Here is a 16,945-nt window from a genome sequence, read left to right as displayed (position 1 = left end):
TGCCTTCCTGAGTGAGCAAGAGACTCAGGTAGGGCGATGGAGTAGGGCTGGGGGCAGAGGAGAGGAGGGACAGAAGCAAGAGGTGTTTGTTAAGCCAAGGTTGTAGAACCTGGGGTTCAGTGGAGGGGGCAGGCAGTCAGAGGGCTGGTGGGTTGGAGGAGTCAGACGTTTGTGATGATTACCAGGTTTTTGCTTGGACGACGGATCGATGCTCATGCCCCCATCTGATGCAAAGATGTAGAAGGACCGAAGAAAGGGCAGGTTTGGATGGAAGAGCTTGGCTCTCACTTGGAGTATAAGCAAAGCTAAAACCAGAAAGTCAAAATCTAATCAAACCTCTGGGTTATCTCTCGGCACTGGGTCAAAATCCAGAGATTTGTAAACAGAGGCAGTAAGTATATCATCATGAAAGGACACTGGATTTGGACTCAGAAGACCAGGCAGGTAATCCGTGTCTACCTAATACTTGCTGTGTAATTTGGGGAAAATTACCAAGCCCTTCTGAGCTTTGGTTTCTTCATCCATAAAGCAGAGATAATGATTATCACCCCCCTTCTACCTCCAGTGCGTACAGTGGGGGGGAGATTCTCATAAACCACTTGTCCTCCAGGCCCTTGGTCCCTAGTGCCGCAGACCCACTCAGATACGGGGCCCTTCATGTAGGGTCTCGCAACTTCGTGAGGGTGAGGGCCATGGAAGTTTCTGTGTTTTGAAAAGGCAAGCGCAGGGTTCCAAATTCTCCTGGATGCCTTCCATGACAAGGCCCTCTGAGAGACTCGGGAGCAGGGACAATGTGCTGCTTTGTGGAAACACAACACTCCCCGCCATCTGCCTGAGGCAGAGGGAAATGGAGACAATGTCCTGTTCTCAGCAGGAAGTGCTGCCATCAGGAAGAGACAGAAAAGTATCTGTTCCCCTTGAGCCTGAGAAAATGGCCACTGGCAGTTCTCCTCAGGCATCCCTGAAGCCAAGATGAGAAGGAATATGGGAATTTTGGTAGGAAAGATAGAAGGAAATAAATACGGAAGCTTAGAAAGAAAGAAGGGATGACAGAAGGAAGGATGATCAGTAAACTGGCTCTGTCTCCTTGAATTTTCAATGATCAGGGTCTAGGTGGCTTCCAGGGCACATACTAGTGACCTGCCCTTGTATCTACTTGCACCTATTTATTCTTCATGATTTCCTGCTGGTGGCATCTTTTTGAGAAGTCATTCTTCACTTCTTGGATGAGTGAGATAGTCCTCCTGGATGCTCTCATAACACTCTCTCTCTCAACATACCCTCTTCCTTTTATTTCAGCGATCTATTTATGTGCCTGCCACCCTCACAAGACTGGGCGATACGTGTCATTACCACCCCCACTCCCCCATGAATGGCCAAGATGGTTGGAACTCCGAGAAATTAAATAACTTTCCTAAGGTCACAGAACTTGCATGTGGCACATCCAAGATTTAAACCCATCTTACTTTGGTTTAATTCCAAAGCTTTTAATTTTTCCCATTTCAAACTGTTTTCTACAACAAATAGATTTCTAAAGTGCCCCTACAGGAAATGTGTTTTCCCTAAAATGAACCTCAAGCTGGACACTCAAGAGTGGTCCCAAGGGTCTTGGGGCAATGAAATATTCTGCCTTTCAAAGAGAATGATCTTATAATTCACAAGTTTGCCTTTCAATTAACTGAGGACTGTGGCTCTTTATTTAATGTTATTTCTACATAATCTAATTTCGGCTGCAGGTTAATGGACCCGTGGGGAGTTATTGCTACTTCAGTTTCAAAAGCATTCAGCAGCATTCCCAGATTATTGGTTGTTAATGGAATCACCCAGCTGTTTTGACTTTCTCCCAATCTTTCATGAGGTGACCCTAGACAAGAGGACGAAAATGGAGGCAGTGGGACTCGCTTTTTGGTCGTTGGAACTTGCTGAGTCCTCTCTCTGCCAGGCCCCCCGGCCACACTCGACACCAACACCTAGAAAACCATATGCTCATAGCCAGACACAGCACGTCCTATGCTATTTTTCATGTAAAAACATTTCCTGAGCACCTTGTAGGTCCAAGGTGCTATGGGTACTGTTGGAAGCACAGAGATGGGTCCAATATGGCGGGAAGAAACCCATTTGGTTGGGATAATCACTAAAATCTCTGAGGTGTGGTTTCCTTATGTGCCTTATGTGCCCATCTGAACTCCCATCAAGATACACTGATTGTTCATTTATTCAGTCAAATAATATAGACTGAGACTCTACTACGGACCTGGTATTTTCCTAATGGCGCCTTCTGATGATTCCAATCTTGTAGAAGCCTCTGGTCTTGTAAGGAGTACAGACCAATTAATTAATAGGCAATGACAGCTCACGGTGATGAGTCAATGATGGAGGAAGAAGAGGGGACCATGAGAACACAAAGGAGTTATTCCTGTTCAGGACTGAGGAGTCAGGCAAGTCTTCCTAGAGTGTCTCAAGGTGTAGTCTGAGTTTAGACCTGAATACGAGTAAGAGACAGCCAGAATTATCAGGAGGCGTGTGTGGGGGGCGGGGCGGGGAGGACTGTTCCAGTCAGAGGGACCATCGTAGGCAGATCCAAAGGATGCAGATCATGTTGGGGAAAGTGTGGTGGGGAATGTCCCCAAGTAGAGTTCCGAGTAAGGATACAGGGAAGACGAATGAGGCTGGAGAAAAGAGGCACATGCAGAATGGCAGGCATCTTGTGAACTTGTAAATAGAGTGGACTTCATCCCAATAGGCAACATAGCGTGTAAGATTTCACAGGTGAGTGACGAGCAGATTTGGACTTTAGACACACCATTGGGCTGCTCTCTGTAGACTTGATTTGGGCATTCAAAACTCAGAGAGTGAGCAATTGGGCCAAAATGATGGCCAGAGCTCCTGAAGAAGCACGAAAGGTAGAGAGAAAGGGGACCAATTTAAAGGGAAATTGGGAATTGGTGCCAACAGACCATAACGTTGGATGCAAAGTGAATTCATGCAACTGCAAACATTTGACTTTTAGAAAAACACAAACTAGAAAGTCGACTTCAGCTTGCCTCAAGCCCAGATTTCCACCTTTAGTGAATTAGTGACACCTAAGTTAATGAGGTTTTTCTATATTGGAATACTAGATCAAAGCCATTCTACTCCAGAGTTTATGAATTTAATAATATTTGAAGAAGAAAGCGTTTGGGAGTCTAATAGCATGAGATGGCTTTGATTGTAGGCTTTGGGGTGATTTGGGATCCAGTAGGTCATGGAAACTTTCCCCAAATGATGACAAGGTAAATGAGTGGCTTTTATTTTAATGAGAGCCATAGCTTCAGTTTCATGGGTTTATTAAATTATGTTTCACTGATGGAATATTTCATTTGCTTCCGAAAGGAAAAAAATCTTCCTTCCTCAAAGGCATGGGGACACAAAGATCAGTGGCCTTTTTCATAGGATTCCAATGGCCTCAGAGCTGTAGAGAGGCAGACTGTCTCACAGATTTTTTTTTTAAAGTATGAAAAATTTCACTCTGGTAAAGATGATGTTTCACATGTCCCAGAAATCACACCCAAGCCTTTGTACCACTGACGTGTCAGCAGAAGTGGAAGGACACGTTGTCTGGAGGCCAAGCAGCATGGTTTGGAACACCTGCTTTCACCTAGACCAGATGCACAAGTTTGGAGAAATGACTTTGTCTTTCTAGTGTGTTGTCTTGTCTGTGAAATGAGAATGGTGAGATAATCCACCTCCCAGGGCAACTGCAATGCTCAAATCAAAGCATTTCCTTCCTCACTTCCCTGACACTCAATTTTGTTTTCTGCAAGATGAGGGAAATAAATCCTGTTTTGCCACTTGGCCAGTTGCTAGAGGCTCGAGAGAAGGCTGAGGCTCAGGGTGGAAAAAGCGTTTGTCCAGGATCAGACTGGCAGCAGAGTAAGAGCTAAGACTGGGAGTCCTAAAGCCCAGAACCCCTGCCCTGTGCCACCCCAGTGCCCAGGCAATGGGGACACAGGGATGCACTTCAGTGGTGGAGACTCTCTGAGATCTTTCTTTCGTGCCACTGGTTAATGCAGGAAGCGCTCCGATGTGAGTTCAGAACCCTTCATGCACAAAAAGTCCTTGATTCTGAATCCCAAGCTCTTCTCCAACCACAAGCCCCCTCAACAAGGGGAATCTTGTTTTCTACCCCTTTCTCAGCAGCTCCCACCCTGTGTCCACCATCCTCTAGACACCTACCTTCCCAAGGGCCTTTGTCACACAGTGTGTTTGGGGCACTCACCTGAACATTGTCTGCTCCCCTTCGGATGCTGAATTCCCAGAGGGCAGGGACTTGGTGTTGTTTCCATCTGGAAGCCCTCCTGTCACCCAGCTCCCACCTGGCTCCTACAGGCACTCAACAGTGTGGCCAGCGTTAAATCTATCAAAAGAAATTTGACTTCCATATGGTTCACTTGTAAAACATGAAATTCACTGTCTCTAGAAAAGATAGGAGAGCATTATCCCCGGGCGGGCTGGGGCTGAGATGAGGAAGGAGACTCTTTCTAGGTCACTGACTAACACGTGTGCCACCCAGACAGTATCCTAAGAAGCCTTTAGCCACACAGATCCCATGCCTGCTCTGCTCCCTCACTCCCTGTGACAGCTCACCCCACCATCTCCTCCACTATTCCAGTGCTCAGATCCTGACCATCAGATGTGGATTGATGGGGGCACCTGGGCAGCTCAATCGGTTGTGTGTCCATCTTTTGATTTTGGCTCAGGTCACGATCCCGGGATCGTGGGATCAAGCCCTGGATCAGGTTCCATGCTGAGCGTGGAGACTGCTTAAGATTCTCTCTGTCTCTCTGTCTTTCGCTCTCCCTCTCCCCCTATGCCCCTCTCCCCTGCTCACACTCTCCCTCTCTTAAAATAAAATAAATCTTTTAAAAAAGGCGGGTTGCTGTAGAGGGAACAAAATATTAGGGATGCGGTTGGGGATATTTAATAGATGACGGAAACAGGAGGTGCCTTGATGTGTGTCTGGAGACCTTCACTGCCCCCTGCCTGGTTCAGCCATCCATAACTTCTCACCGTGTCAACAGCCTCCTAACTTTCTCTCTCTCACAGCCTGCCCAGGGTTTCCCTCTCACCTAGGTCTGTGACAGGGGTGTGAGCTTTGCAGACCCAAGCTCAAATCCCCACTCTGCCACATGGCTACTGCTCTCCCCACCTGGCAGATTAGTGGCAAAGCAGAGAAATAATATAGTCTGGCACAGAGCAGCCATCCAAGAAATGGCTTATGTTGTTTAAAAAAGAGGGTCCCCGACTGCTCAGCCCGGTGCTCAAGGTTTGCTGCATTCAGGGTCCTGCCTCTCACTTCTCGGCATCCCACCCTCCGACTCTGTACTGCCATGAAACGAGCTCAGCCCAGGGGCTCAGTGTGCTAGCATCTCCACGTGGAAGGATGCAACCGAGTCTTTGGGACCAGGGCGGGAGGCTGGAGTGGTGCTCACCAAGCGTGTCTCCAGCATTTCGGGGGACCACTTCTGACCCGTGAGCCATGAGAGAGGTGACTGGTGTCGCTCCCCAGTGAAGCACGGAAATGCTGATGCCAACCTTCCGGTTCTTTTTGTCTCCACTATAAAAACTCTCCTTGGAGTGCAACCCTGAGATCCACGCGTGAAGGAAAGCTACCAGGGGGAGTCTCTAGGACTTTGCCTGACTAGGCACTCAGCCTCTGCTCTGATAAACTGCACAGATTTGGGGAATGTTTGTTACTACAGCATAACTTAAATTATTCTCACTAATACACAGGTGAAATATTTATCAAGTATATACTATTGCCGACTTCACCTTTCAGTTAGCTAACTAATGAAGCAGAGAAGTAAACAGACAATGACAACAGAGTGCTATACATAGTCAGATACCATTTTTTCTCTGGGCCAATGGAGCAGGAGCATTTAATATGGCGTCAGAAAAGCTTTTCTGTAGTAACATCTAAATCAGAATCTGAAGAATGAATGCTAGTTTGGGGACAAGCAGGGTTGTTTTGAGGATTTGGTGGCACGTTATATACGAAGCTCATGGTAACTCCTAATAAATAATTCCAAAGTTCACCTTAATTTTCAAGTACTTTTTACCTGGTCACTAATCCCCTAAAACAATGCAAAGTCTCTTCCTTTAATTCTTAGCACAGAAAATCCCTTCTCTATTCTGAATTCTCTCTACCTGGAATTCTAGAATATCCAGACTTACTTTAGTAAAGTTATCCTGTATTTTATGGCCTTCACAGATAGTACAGACCAAGCATGAGTCATTCCCCATCTTGTGACTTAGAGGATATGTCTTAGAGACTGAGTCATAAAATCGTAAAGGCATGGAACATTTGGATGGGAGACCAAAGGAAGAAAAAATAAAAATTCCTCTTGGCATACAAATTATCTTGAAACAAATTTGGAGCAGGATGTTGAAACTGAAGGTTCTGATAAGCACCAAGAGATAACAGATGAGAAATTCAAAGCCAGATTCCCATGTTTGGAATGTACAAAGGAAATCTCAGAAGACCTGTCCCAGGGCTAAAGGACCCTCTTTCCCACTGAGGATTTGAAGAGGGTTAGGGAAAAGAAGGAGGAAAATCATCAAAGAGATTTTTTTAGCTGGCACCATATTTTGGGGTGCCAGCTCACGTTTGGTGAGACTCTTCAATGGAGTTATCCCAAGATATTTGAAATGTGTTCCCTACATTTGAGGTCTGATTCCTGATCATGAAATGTAGAGCTCAAAGGGGAGCTGATGTACTGACTTGGGTTGGGGGGAGAAACTGGGGAATCCTTCTTTGTGGACACCCAATGTTTCTTAGAACAAGAGGTGTGGAATGTCTCCCATGAGCCAGTGTGGGACTCTTTGGGGTGAGGGAAAGCCATGGTGGGTATATTCCAATTGAAAGGGCTTTCCAGGAGTCAGGACACATCCCATCATCAAGAATCTGGGTCCCTAGGGTCTGAGGAAGAGACAAAGCATCTTCCCAAATAGAGCCGATTCCACCTATGTGGCCGGAGCCTCGGGGGAGGTTCTCAGTGATAGATTTTTTGAAGAGCCTAAAAGTGCCCATGCTTTTGCCAGGTTCTGGGATACAAGGGAAGCTGATATGGTGCCATCTAAAGAGGATTTTACCTGTTCTTTTACCTCTCCTTCCTCCCCCACACCAACCCTGGAAGAGTCAGAAGCTTCTGAGAAGCTAGGATCTGAGAAATTGTTGGAGCACAAGACCAAGGAGTAGAGAAGTCAGTCCCAAAGCCCCCACCTCTCTCTCCCTCCACAGGCTTCCAGCCTAAAACATCTAAGTTTGAGGAAGGAGAAAGACTAACTACCAAATCTTGTTTAGGTTTTTGGATAATATCTTGGCCTGGGCACTCCATTCCTGAATCAAGACAATCTTTGGAACATAAGAAAACAATGGAACTTCCAGTTACTTGACAGTAACCAGAAAGTCTTGGATTGGCCTTATTCTCACCCAGGGGCAGGAGAAGATCGCCCCGTTGTATAGACTTTAAAGAAGTGGTAGGAGAACAAAATAAAGGTGAATTTTAATTGCTTCACAAGCTGTGCTCGTTCAACCTGCATCTTTTAAAGGATTTCCAAGCACCCCTTTGAAACTGCAGAGAAGAGAGATTTTCAGAAATTACTTAGGAATCAGAAACGGTAACTGGAGATCAGTTGTACCATGCCCCTTAGCATTCACTTAGGATGTGCAAAACGCCCCTCGTGTTTTCTTGATTTAGTATCAACTGTCATGACTTCCTGTTAGGAACCTTATTTTGTCACCTTGAAATTTTCATCCAAGCAGGTTTTCAGGAATAGAATCCTCAGGATTGGGCACGACGGGGTGAGAAAATCACAGAAGAGCTCTCCCACCGTCTACCTTCATCCTGAGCCATTTTTTAAGGTCCCTGAGCTCTGTCTGTTGTACAACCTGGACTTAGCTAAAATTCTCCGGATGCCCCAATCTACAGTTAAGTCTTTCCTCACCACATAGTCATCAAAAAGGCAAACCAACAAACACACATAGACGCACACCCGAAACCACCTCACAAATCAACCCTTTCAACCTGGAAGAGAAAAGTAGTGAGTTGTTTTTGTTTCTGTTTTTATTACTTCTGAAGGCTACTTAAGGTCACAAAGAAGAAGAAGAAGAAGTCACATGTACCAGCACCCCAAACTTCTAAATTTCTTCTTTAAGCATCTTTTTCTTTTCTCAATTTTTCCTTGCCTGAAGCAGCTGCCGTCTCTCTCTGTTGCCTGAAACCCTCCTTCCCACATCCCATCCCAGCTGCTTACCTACCTTGTACTTTGACTTGTGAACAAAGGCCCCACCTCTAGCCAAGTCCTGGGCAGCTGGCCCTGGACATGCCCCAGGCCTCTGAAATTCCTCCTGCGGTCTCAGGTACTTTAGGGTGATGGGAGCTGGAAAGGAGGGTCATAAGCATCAATATGGCTTCGTTGTTGATTCCTTCTAGGGTGTGACTACACATCTCTCCTGGATTTTCCTTTCCTGAGTGTTTTTGCCTCTGCACCCCAGACCTGAAACTGGCCAGCTGAGCCAGAGCTCCGGAAGAATTGCTTCCAGTCCCCCTTGAAATAAATGGGCCTTTGCATTTGTGGGGCCTCCTGGGAGGGAAAGAGTTAATAGGACAGACTCCCTCTAACTCTGACCTCACAGGCAGGTCAGTTCCTATCATGGCATATGTTTGAGAAATCAGATAGCCCAAGAAAAATATTAGCTTCTTCTCCCTCCTTTTCTGCAAGCAGAATATGGGCAATAATTTCGCCAGCTCCTCAGACTCTGGTCCTGCTAACAAGCTCACATTCTCTCTTTTATCCACTCTCCTCACCAAAGCACTGCACACACAAGGCTACTCAAAATAAAAAATGCAGAAACATGCAGAAACCCACAGAAGCTGGTGACTTATTTTAGTGTGTACATTGTGTTCACGAATTCAGTACACTTGGGCATTCTCAAAGAGCCATGCTTCCTTGCCATCAACTGGAGGAATGGAACAAAATTATAAATTAAAGCCTATTGCCAAATATGTAAATACATATACATATATATAGGCATTTGTTCCATGAGTGCATCCTAATTCAGGACCTTCTTGTGAAGGCCAGTGACAAATATGTCTGCAAACTTTCAAGAAAGCAAGAGAGCAGGAAAAATAGAATACATTCGGAGAAATAAATTAAATTCTATTTTCATTACAAACAGCAGTCTGAGTAAATTCAGATTGAGGGCATCAGTCTTCACGGATTTCAAAGGTAGCAACACAGAAGTAAACAAATAAAAAAGCTATATCCACTTAAAAGCACCACGACATTAAAAAGTCCAGCAAAAGAAAAAAAAAAATCATCTCCTCTCTAAGCAATGACAAACTCGGTCCTCGGACAGCTCTGTGGAGGAAAGCTGTCACCGCTTGCATTTTGCATGAGAGATGCATTTTCAACAGAACTATGTCACCTAGTTTTTATTGCCTAATTTTACCTGGTGACATCCCCTCTTGTCACCCCTGCCCACACAGCCCATGTTGAACAGAGGAAGAGGCAGTGAACTTTCTGCTGGCTCAAAATTGGAGTCAGAACTAATCATCATCAGGAGACACTCGGGGGTAATATATGATGGGCCAGGGGTGGCGATGTGGGGAGGGAGAGTAGGATCCCAACCATCCGCCTCAACCTCCAAAGGAGCCACAAGCCCGTCTGGAAAACAGGGCATACTGGGAACAGCCCATCCGTTGTGTCTGTCTTAGATCTCTTCAACCCCAGTCTTCTTCACCATCCCCAGGGCTCCCTGAAATGAGCGTGATAATTCCTCAGACTGCCTGGATGGCCCCGAAGGGGAGAAGTAAGAACCATAGGGAGAATCACTAGGGAAGAATGTTAAGCTTCTGAAGGTCAGAGCCACTCAACCCTGGACTCAGTTGGTTGGAAAGGGTGGGTATTCTCCAAATACGGGAGGTGTTCACACATGTGTTGGTTAACCGAGCACCCAGGGCAGGAGTGGTCGAGATGGCTCAGCAGGAGAGAGAGGATGGAGCTGAGTAAAGGGCCTCAAATCCCCCAAAGAGCTGACAATGCAGAGCAAAAGAAGGCCTGGAGAGACATTATGCTTCCACGTGAAACAAAGAGAAGTCTCGGCCTGTGCGTCTCAGGAGAAGAGAACTACGACCGACAGCGGTGTAAGGAAATGAGGGAAGACTTGGGTCCAGTGCAGGGGGAGCTGCTGGACAGGTCAATCTGTCTAGCTGAAGGGATTTCTCTGCAAGAAGAGCTGGGCCTCATTGCCCCACTGAGGTTTGAGGAGGCAGTGTGATGGAGGCAGGTTTGATGAAAGCTCTGATGAGATCACTCATCACTCATCTGATGAGTGATCTCATCAGAGCTTTCAAAGGGCCTTCTTTCCAGGGTGACAGTGTGAACCGGACTCTTGAGGGTCCACATGGTCTTTGCGCAACTCTGACCCCATGACTCCTTATGAGATGGGAAATGCATGGCCCACGTGCTGTGCCCCCTTCCCTCCTACCCTTGGCAAACATCCCGAAGCAACAACGGCCCTTTCTGGAGACGTTCCTGATGACTGTCTCCAAGGAACTGTCAGCAGTCAATTCTATTTTGCATCTTTAGGTAGTGCCATATCCCAAAGCGTTTGTTACTGATCCAAACTTAGCCTTGAAAGGCGTGTTCTATGGACTTGACATGGTTGCCTAGGACACCCAACCACAAACAGACACAGACACACACATGTCCTGCCTCCTGCCATGCTTTTTCATGGACTTCATATTTTGGTTAATGGCAAGTCAGGTGTGTCTCCACCTAATCCTTTCTTCCTGGCCCTGTGACCACCATGCTTCTGCATAGTCACCATCTTCCTGGGACACTGGCTCTCCTATAGGAGAGTATGTGTACTCCCATTGTCCTAGCTGATCGCCCAGCTGAGCTGGAAGGTGGGATTGTGACAGCCAGGCTGGAGCAAAGGATAAAACATACGCGTCACAACTCTGGAGCGTATTTCAGACATACAATAAACTGAGCACCTCAGAAAAAGTTGCCAATGTGGTTTAAGAATCAGAAGTTTATGGACGCCCGGGTGGCTCGGTCGGTTGAGCATCTGACTTCTGCTCAGGTCACGATCTCACGGTCCGTGAGTTCGAGCCCCACATCGGGCTCTGTGCTGACAGCTCGGAGCCTGGAGCCTGCTTCGGATTCTGTGTCTCCCTCTCTCTCTGCCCCTCCCCTGCTTGTTCTCTCTCTCTCTCCCTCAAACATAAATTAAAACATTAAAAAAAAAGAAAAAAAGAATTGGAAGTTTAAAGGGCCAAGCCCAAGTGGGTAAGCAGACAGGCAAGAATGAGATCGGAAGGGAGCCAGCCCAGGGTGGTAAATGGGATGGGGAACTAAGGGAACATCTCAAGACAATGCCACCAGCATGCACCGAGTGGCCTCGCCCACAGGTGGACAGGCAGGGAGGAGGCTAAAGGGCGATGAGTTTGGCCCCTCAACTCTTCTTTCCTTATTATTTGTGTCACATTTCCCCACGCCGATGGGCCTGCCTGGGCAAGGCCGGCTGGGATGGCCCAGGACTCCCCGTGGGGGAAGCAAGCAGATACCGTCTGCCTTAAAGGACTTGGGAGTGAAGGTCTGCACATGTCCCCCAGGAGATCTTAAAACAGTGCTATTCTCCTGTCACTTCCTCTGCTCTAGAAACATTCCTGGGGCCACCACCACCCACCACAGAGGTTGAAGTCCAGACTCCACTGTTAGACTCTCTCTCCATCCACTATCACATACCTCTTTCCATGCATCCACCTGCTAAGCAAATATTTATCAAACACCCAGTATATGCCAGGCATTCGGGAAAAAAAAGCTGAGTGGAACACACGCCCACTCTCAGAAGCTCATCACCGTCCCCCCAATACATTACTCTCCGGCCCCAAATTTCCTTCACCTGCTCATCTTCTATCAAGCCTATGATAGAAACGAAGAGCCCATTCCAACCTAACAGGTACCCTCAAATCACCCTGGTGCGAGGGCAAAAACTCGGGAAGCAGGTCAGTCTTGGTTTGAAACCCATTTCTGTTGCTTTCTAGCAATTGTTTTTTGAAACTTTCTGCACCTCGGTTGCCTTACAGCGCTGAAGTGAGGGTCACATGATTGAGGGTCTAGTTCACAGTGAGTGCACCTGCACCATAGTCCTCACTGTTATTGCCATTGTTATTTTCGCTCTCCTCTCTGAGCCTTGCTGTCCGCCATCCATCTCCGATGAAAGGACCCGACCCGTGCATGGCCAACCCTTTCCAGGCCTTGAGGGGCCAGCCTGCTCCTCTGCTTTCTTCCCACCCGGCACCTGAGAGCCGGACGTGGGATTCTGCCTCCCGCAAGGCCTGGGAAGGGACCCCTGTGAAGATGGGGAAAGGTCCTCAGCCTACGTGGGTCCTCCCATAGAAAATCCGGGATGCTGCAACCAGGGAGTTTCAGGCTTACTGTGAAGCGAATGAAGCCAAGGTTTCCTGGAATTACAGCCTCATAGCGTCCGCCTGCTTTAGGCTCGCTGCTTCCCTGAGGGTGAGTTCTGCCTGGACTGCCCCACATTTCAGTCCTTCCAGCTCCTTCCATGCCTGGGGCAGGAGGGGAAGACCACCATACTTAAAAATGCCTGAGGATAAGTACAGATCTGTCACCCCCGGAGGTAAAGATCTCTGACAAGAGACTCAGTGACAACAGACTCAGGGATTATTAACATTTTTATACTACAAAGGAATCACCGGATGATGATGAAGATGAGGATGGGGATGATCGAAATGACAGGTGGTTTTTATCCCTGTCTCTAGTACCTACCTTGGCACGAAGTAGGTTTCGCAGCAAATATTTCCTGTCTAGATTGAATGATCAATGAATTCCTGGTTTTGAAAGTGTTTCCACCAAATAAATTTTAAGTAGTAAGTCACGGTTTCCCTTCCTAATTAGGGAGACGTGCGGGTGAATCCACAGACAATAAATGCAAGCAGGGACCGGCAGCCAAACCATACGAGCAGACGCTGTGGGCTGCCCAACCAATGCCCGTGGCCTTTCCCCTTCTCTGTCCCAGCAGGGCTCAGCTCTCCCGACGGGGGATGAAGGTGCCAGATCCTTGCGGCAAGCGGTGGCCCAGGGATCAGCTTGGGCTGATGAGGCATAAAGAGAAGTACGCAGTGTTCAGAGTTCAGGGGAGACACCCAGAAAATGCTCATCCCCACCCCATGATCAAAACAGATTTAAAACAACACAAAAACAAAGAAGAAATAAAAAGAAAAGAAAGCGCTTACCTCCCTTTTCATTCTGGCATTGACACCTTGGGACCATGAGGGGTGGGATGATTTATGCCCCGAGAAGGTCAGCTCAGAGAAGGGGGGCACTTAGGTCCTTGTCGAGGGCATTTCAAGATGCTGAGTCAGTACTCGAACCAACTCCAGCTGGACGCCTTCGTATTGCAGAGGAAAAGAAAACCCTATTGGTCAGGCCACATTTAGTGGATTAATCTGTTACTGTCAGCTGGAAGCGTCCAAAATGATAGAGTTGTTCCCTGAGTTAGCCATTGCTGTGGTCGCCTGTGACACTCTCCTGTACAACTGCCACAAAGCTGTGGGTAAGCTTTCGGGTCGCCTGTAAGTCGGCCTTATTGCTTTTGGGAGTCCCACAAGAAAAACTGACATTTTTATTTTCCAGAGAAACAAGGAGGGAGACCTGGGCTTTTTTGTTGGACATTCAAGGGACTGAATCCTGCCTCCGCTGCTTTGTGCACGGGCAGGCGCTGACCACCCCAAAACTGCCTTTCGTCGTCTGTGATGGGAGGCCCAGTGGTGGGACGGAGTCCAGCTGGTGGAACTGAATGAGGTCATTCACTGAGGGCACCCAGCCCAGAGCCCGGCGCGGGAAAAGCTCAGTCAGTGTCGTGCTATCATTTCTGTTCTCCACCTGTCGAGCTGCGAGTTGAATGCTTTTCTCGTTGCCTCGAGACTGGCCAGCTCTTGTTCTCCCGTAGAGGAAGGTGAACACTAGGAGCAAAGGAAGCAGCATGAGTCCCTAGAGAGGCTGGAGGACTGCGGACAGAGGTGAAGTTCAACTTCCGAACCAACCCTTCAGAAGCCTACCCTACTCGGGTTTCTGACCTTATCTGTAGGCGCTGCTGGAAAAGGACTCAACGTTCAGCCATCCCCGCATCGTACGTACGTCCACCTCCTTGGTGATTCCGCATGCATTTGCCCAGGCCATTTCCAGGCCTGGAGAGCCTTCTCCACCACCTGGCCATCCCCTGCTTCTTCCACAAGGCACAGTTCAGCCATGCCCTCCGAGGAAGGTCCTCACCCACCTCTCCGAGTCGGTGCCCCTCTCTGCTGGCCCCACATGCTCCCTGCTGGCCCAGCACAGAGTTCTTCACTGACTGCCTCCTCGCCCCCCAACAGTTCCCTTGCGTGTTTTCACTAAATGTTAGTTGAATAACATGCCCATAGAAAAAATGGCTGGTAAGTAAACATCATTCTGTGCAGCTGTATACTTCATTTAGGAAAGTTATTTCTCTCTCTCTCTTTTTTTCTGTGAGATAAACCTAATGTGTTTATTACCTCCAGCATTATTTTTTTTTTTTCTGGGAACCTTCTGCTTTATTGCTGTAAGGAGAATAGGCTGCCACCACCTTACTTAAGGGAAAGTGTGCAAGGAAACAAAACATATGTTTAGAAATTGAAAAAAGCACAATTAATAATTCATGAGTCACAACAGAAATCATAATGGAAATCTAGATGTGAATGACAACAAAGGCATTATCCATTAAAACTAGAGTAATGTGGTTTAAGAATACTTAGAGGGAAATATATTGTCTTAGATGTATGTAGTAGAAAAAATTAAATCTTCGGAAGATATATATTTAATTCAAAAGCTGGAAAAAGAACCATAGAACATACTGAAAGGAACTTGAAATGATAAAATAAAAATAAAATCAAACTGCAATTAAATAAAAAAATGTAAAGACATTTCTTTTTTTAAAAGGTAGCTAGTTCATTGAAACGATTCATAAAATAGCTGTCTGACAAGATTGCTCAAGAAAAAAGAAAAGACATAAATAACAATAGTAAGAAGGACAAAGGAAACATAACTGCAGTTTCAGGAGAAATTTTAGCAATAAACGATGCAGTGAATAGTATTATCACAATAATCATGATAACCAGATTAAAATTAATATTTTTAATTAAAAATGACCACGAGGTACTTGGGCATAAATAGAAAGCCTGAAATGACCATTCTGTAAATTAATTTTATGATAAAAAAAAAAACCTGCCCCCTACAGAGAACACCACAGCACGTGAAAATTGCAAGTTTTACTAAACCTTCTCGAAATGGACAGTTTCTATCATCTACACACTCTTCTAGAGACTAGAAAGGGGACAACCAGCTGAGAATAAAAGGAAAAGCAAAGCCTGCTATTTCCGAGTGGACACATTCGACTATGGGTTAACCCTGGACACCTGATAAAGGTGAAACGTCAGCTCTCTTCCGGGCAGCATAACATATGGTTAAGGAAGGAGGGGGAAAAGCCCCATGATTGTGAACTAGGAGACTTGGAGAGACCATCAATGCCTGTAGGAAGCTATAAACTTGAGCTTCCCTACATGGGGTTGATGTGTAAATGGGCACGTTGGTTCTGATTTTAGCCCGTGGTTCCTAAATCTACCCCTGGGGTCACTGTCCCCACACCTGAGAAGTCACTTGGGTGATCTGAGAATAGCCAGTGGACCGCTGCGTCACCTGCTACAGAGACCACCACCACGGAGAGATGGCCTGCCACAGGGGCGGTGTGCGTCCTGCAGCCTTCCCAGTGACCTGGTGCCAGATGTGCCCTACTCAGATCTAGAATGTCCAGCTGAAACTGAGACCACGGCTGGCGGGCGACTGCAAGACCTAAATCATAAGGCAAGATAAAAAACTTACCTGGTAAACTCAATAGCAAAGAGATGAGAATAATAGTGAAAAGGAAAAATTCCTGGCAATAGCGGTTTTGAGCAAATAATGCAAAAATCCCAACATTAGCAAATGGATTCCAGCAAGGTATTTAATCACACAAAAAACATGAAGAAAAAACGTTCCGTGTTAGAAGAACCTATTGATCAGATTTACCACCTTAGGGGATTAAGGAGCAAAACCATGGACAAATACTTTTGGTTAACTCACCAGCTGTCCCTACCCTTCTCCTTTCTGGCCTCCTTTACATTAAATGGTGCCTACTTTGCAAACAGTCTTCCATATAGATCAATGAAAGAAAGGAGATCCCAGAAAGAAAGTCACCCATATGTTGCAACTTCATTTTTTCAGATTTTTTGGTTTATTTTTAAATAATCTCTACACCCAACATGGGGCTTGAACTCAGAACCCCGAGATCAAGAGCCGCATGTTCCATCAACTGAGCCGGCCAGGGCGCCCCCATATATTACAACTTTAGAAATAAACTAGGATTACAAATCAGTGGACCAGAAAGGGCTGTTCAATTGATGGTACAGAGCAATTGATTAATATGAAAAACAATAAAATTAGATCTCAACCTCATGTCATTACCCAAAAACAAATTTAAGACGAATTAAAGCAAAATTTAAAACTTGTAAAAATAACGGGAACATATTGCGATACATGGGTTGCACAAGATTTTTTTCAATAATACCAAAAAAAAAAAAAAAAACCAAAACACCCTCCATAGCTTATTCTAGAAAATATGAGTAAATACGATCATTTTCACACTGGTGGCAAAATGCAACATACGGAATATTAGAATTTAATATTTACAATTGCAAAAACATACGAGGCAATGTATGCGAAAACGGGCGCCATGTTTGAAGCAGGCTTCAACCCCCAACCTCAGAAACTTCACCCCCAACCTCAGGTTGATGGCAGCATGTCCCCCTGGGGAGGGGCA

General features: G+C 46.3%; 1 long non-coding RNA gene across 1 annotated transcript; it reads right to left on the bottom strand.

Annotated features, from left to right (window-relative positions):
* Window positions 1-4,253: 4,253 nt before the first annotated feature.
* On the bottom strand, window positions 4,254-16,028 carry LOC121043024 (uncharacterized). Its single transcript, XR_005796646.1, has 3 exons — window positions 15,736-16,028; window positions 13,311-13,465; window positions 4,254-4,396 (listed from the first exon to the last, which is right to left on the bottom strand). It is a non-coding gene; the product is annotated as an uncharacterized LOC121043024 (long non-coding RNA).
* Window positions 16,029-16,945: the final 917 nt, after the last annotated feature.

Source organism: Herpailurus yagouaroundi, unplaced genomic scaffold (genome assembly GCF_014898765.1).
Source record: "Herpailurus yagouaroundi ecotype Mexico unplaced genomic scaffold, PumYag 186, whole genome shotgun sequence".
Classification (NCBI taxonomy): Eukaryota; Metazoa; Chordata; class Mammalia; order Carnivora; family Felidae; genus Herpailurus; species Herpailurus yagouaroundi.
Note: the sequence above shows the minus strand (reverse complement) of the source record. Positions and strands in the feature narration are given on the sequence as shown.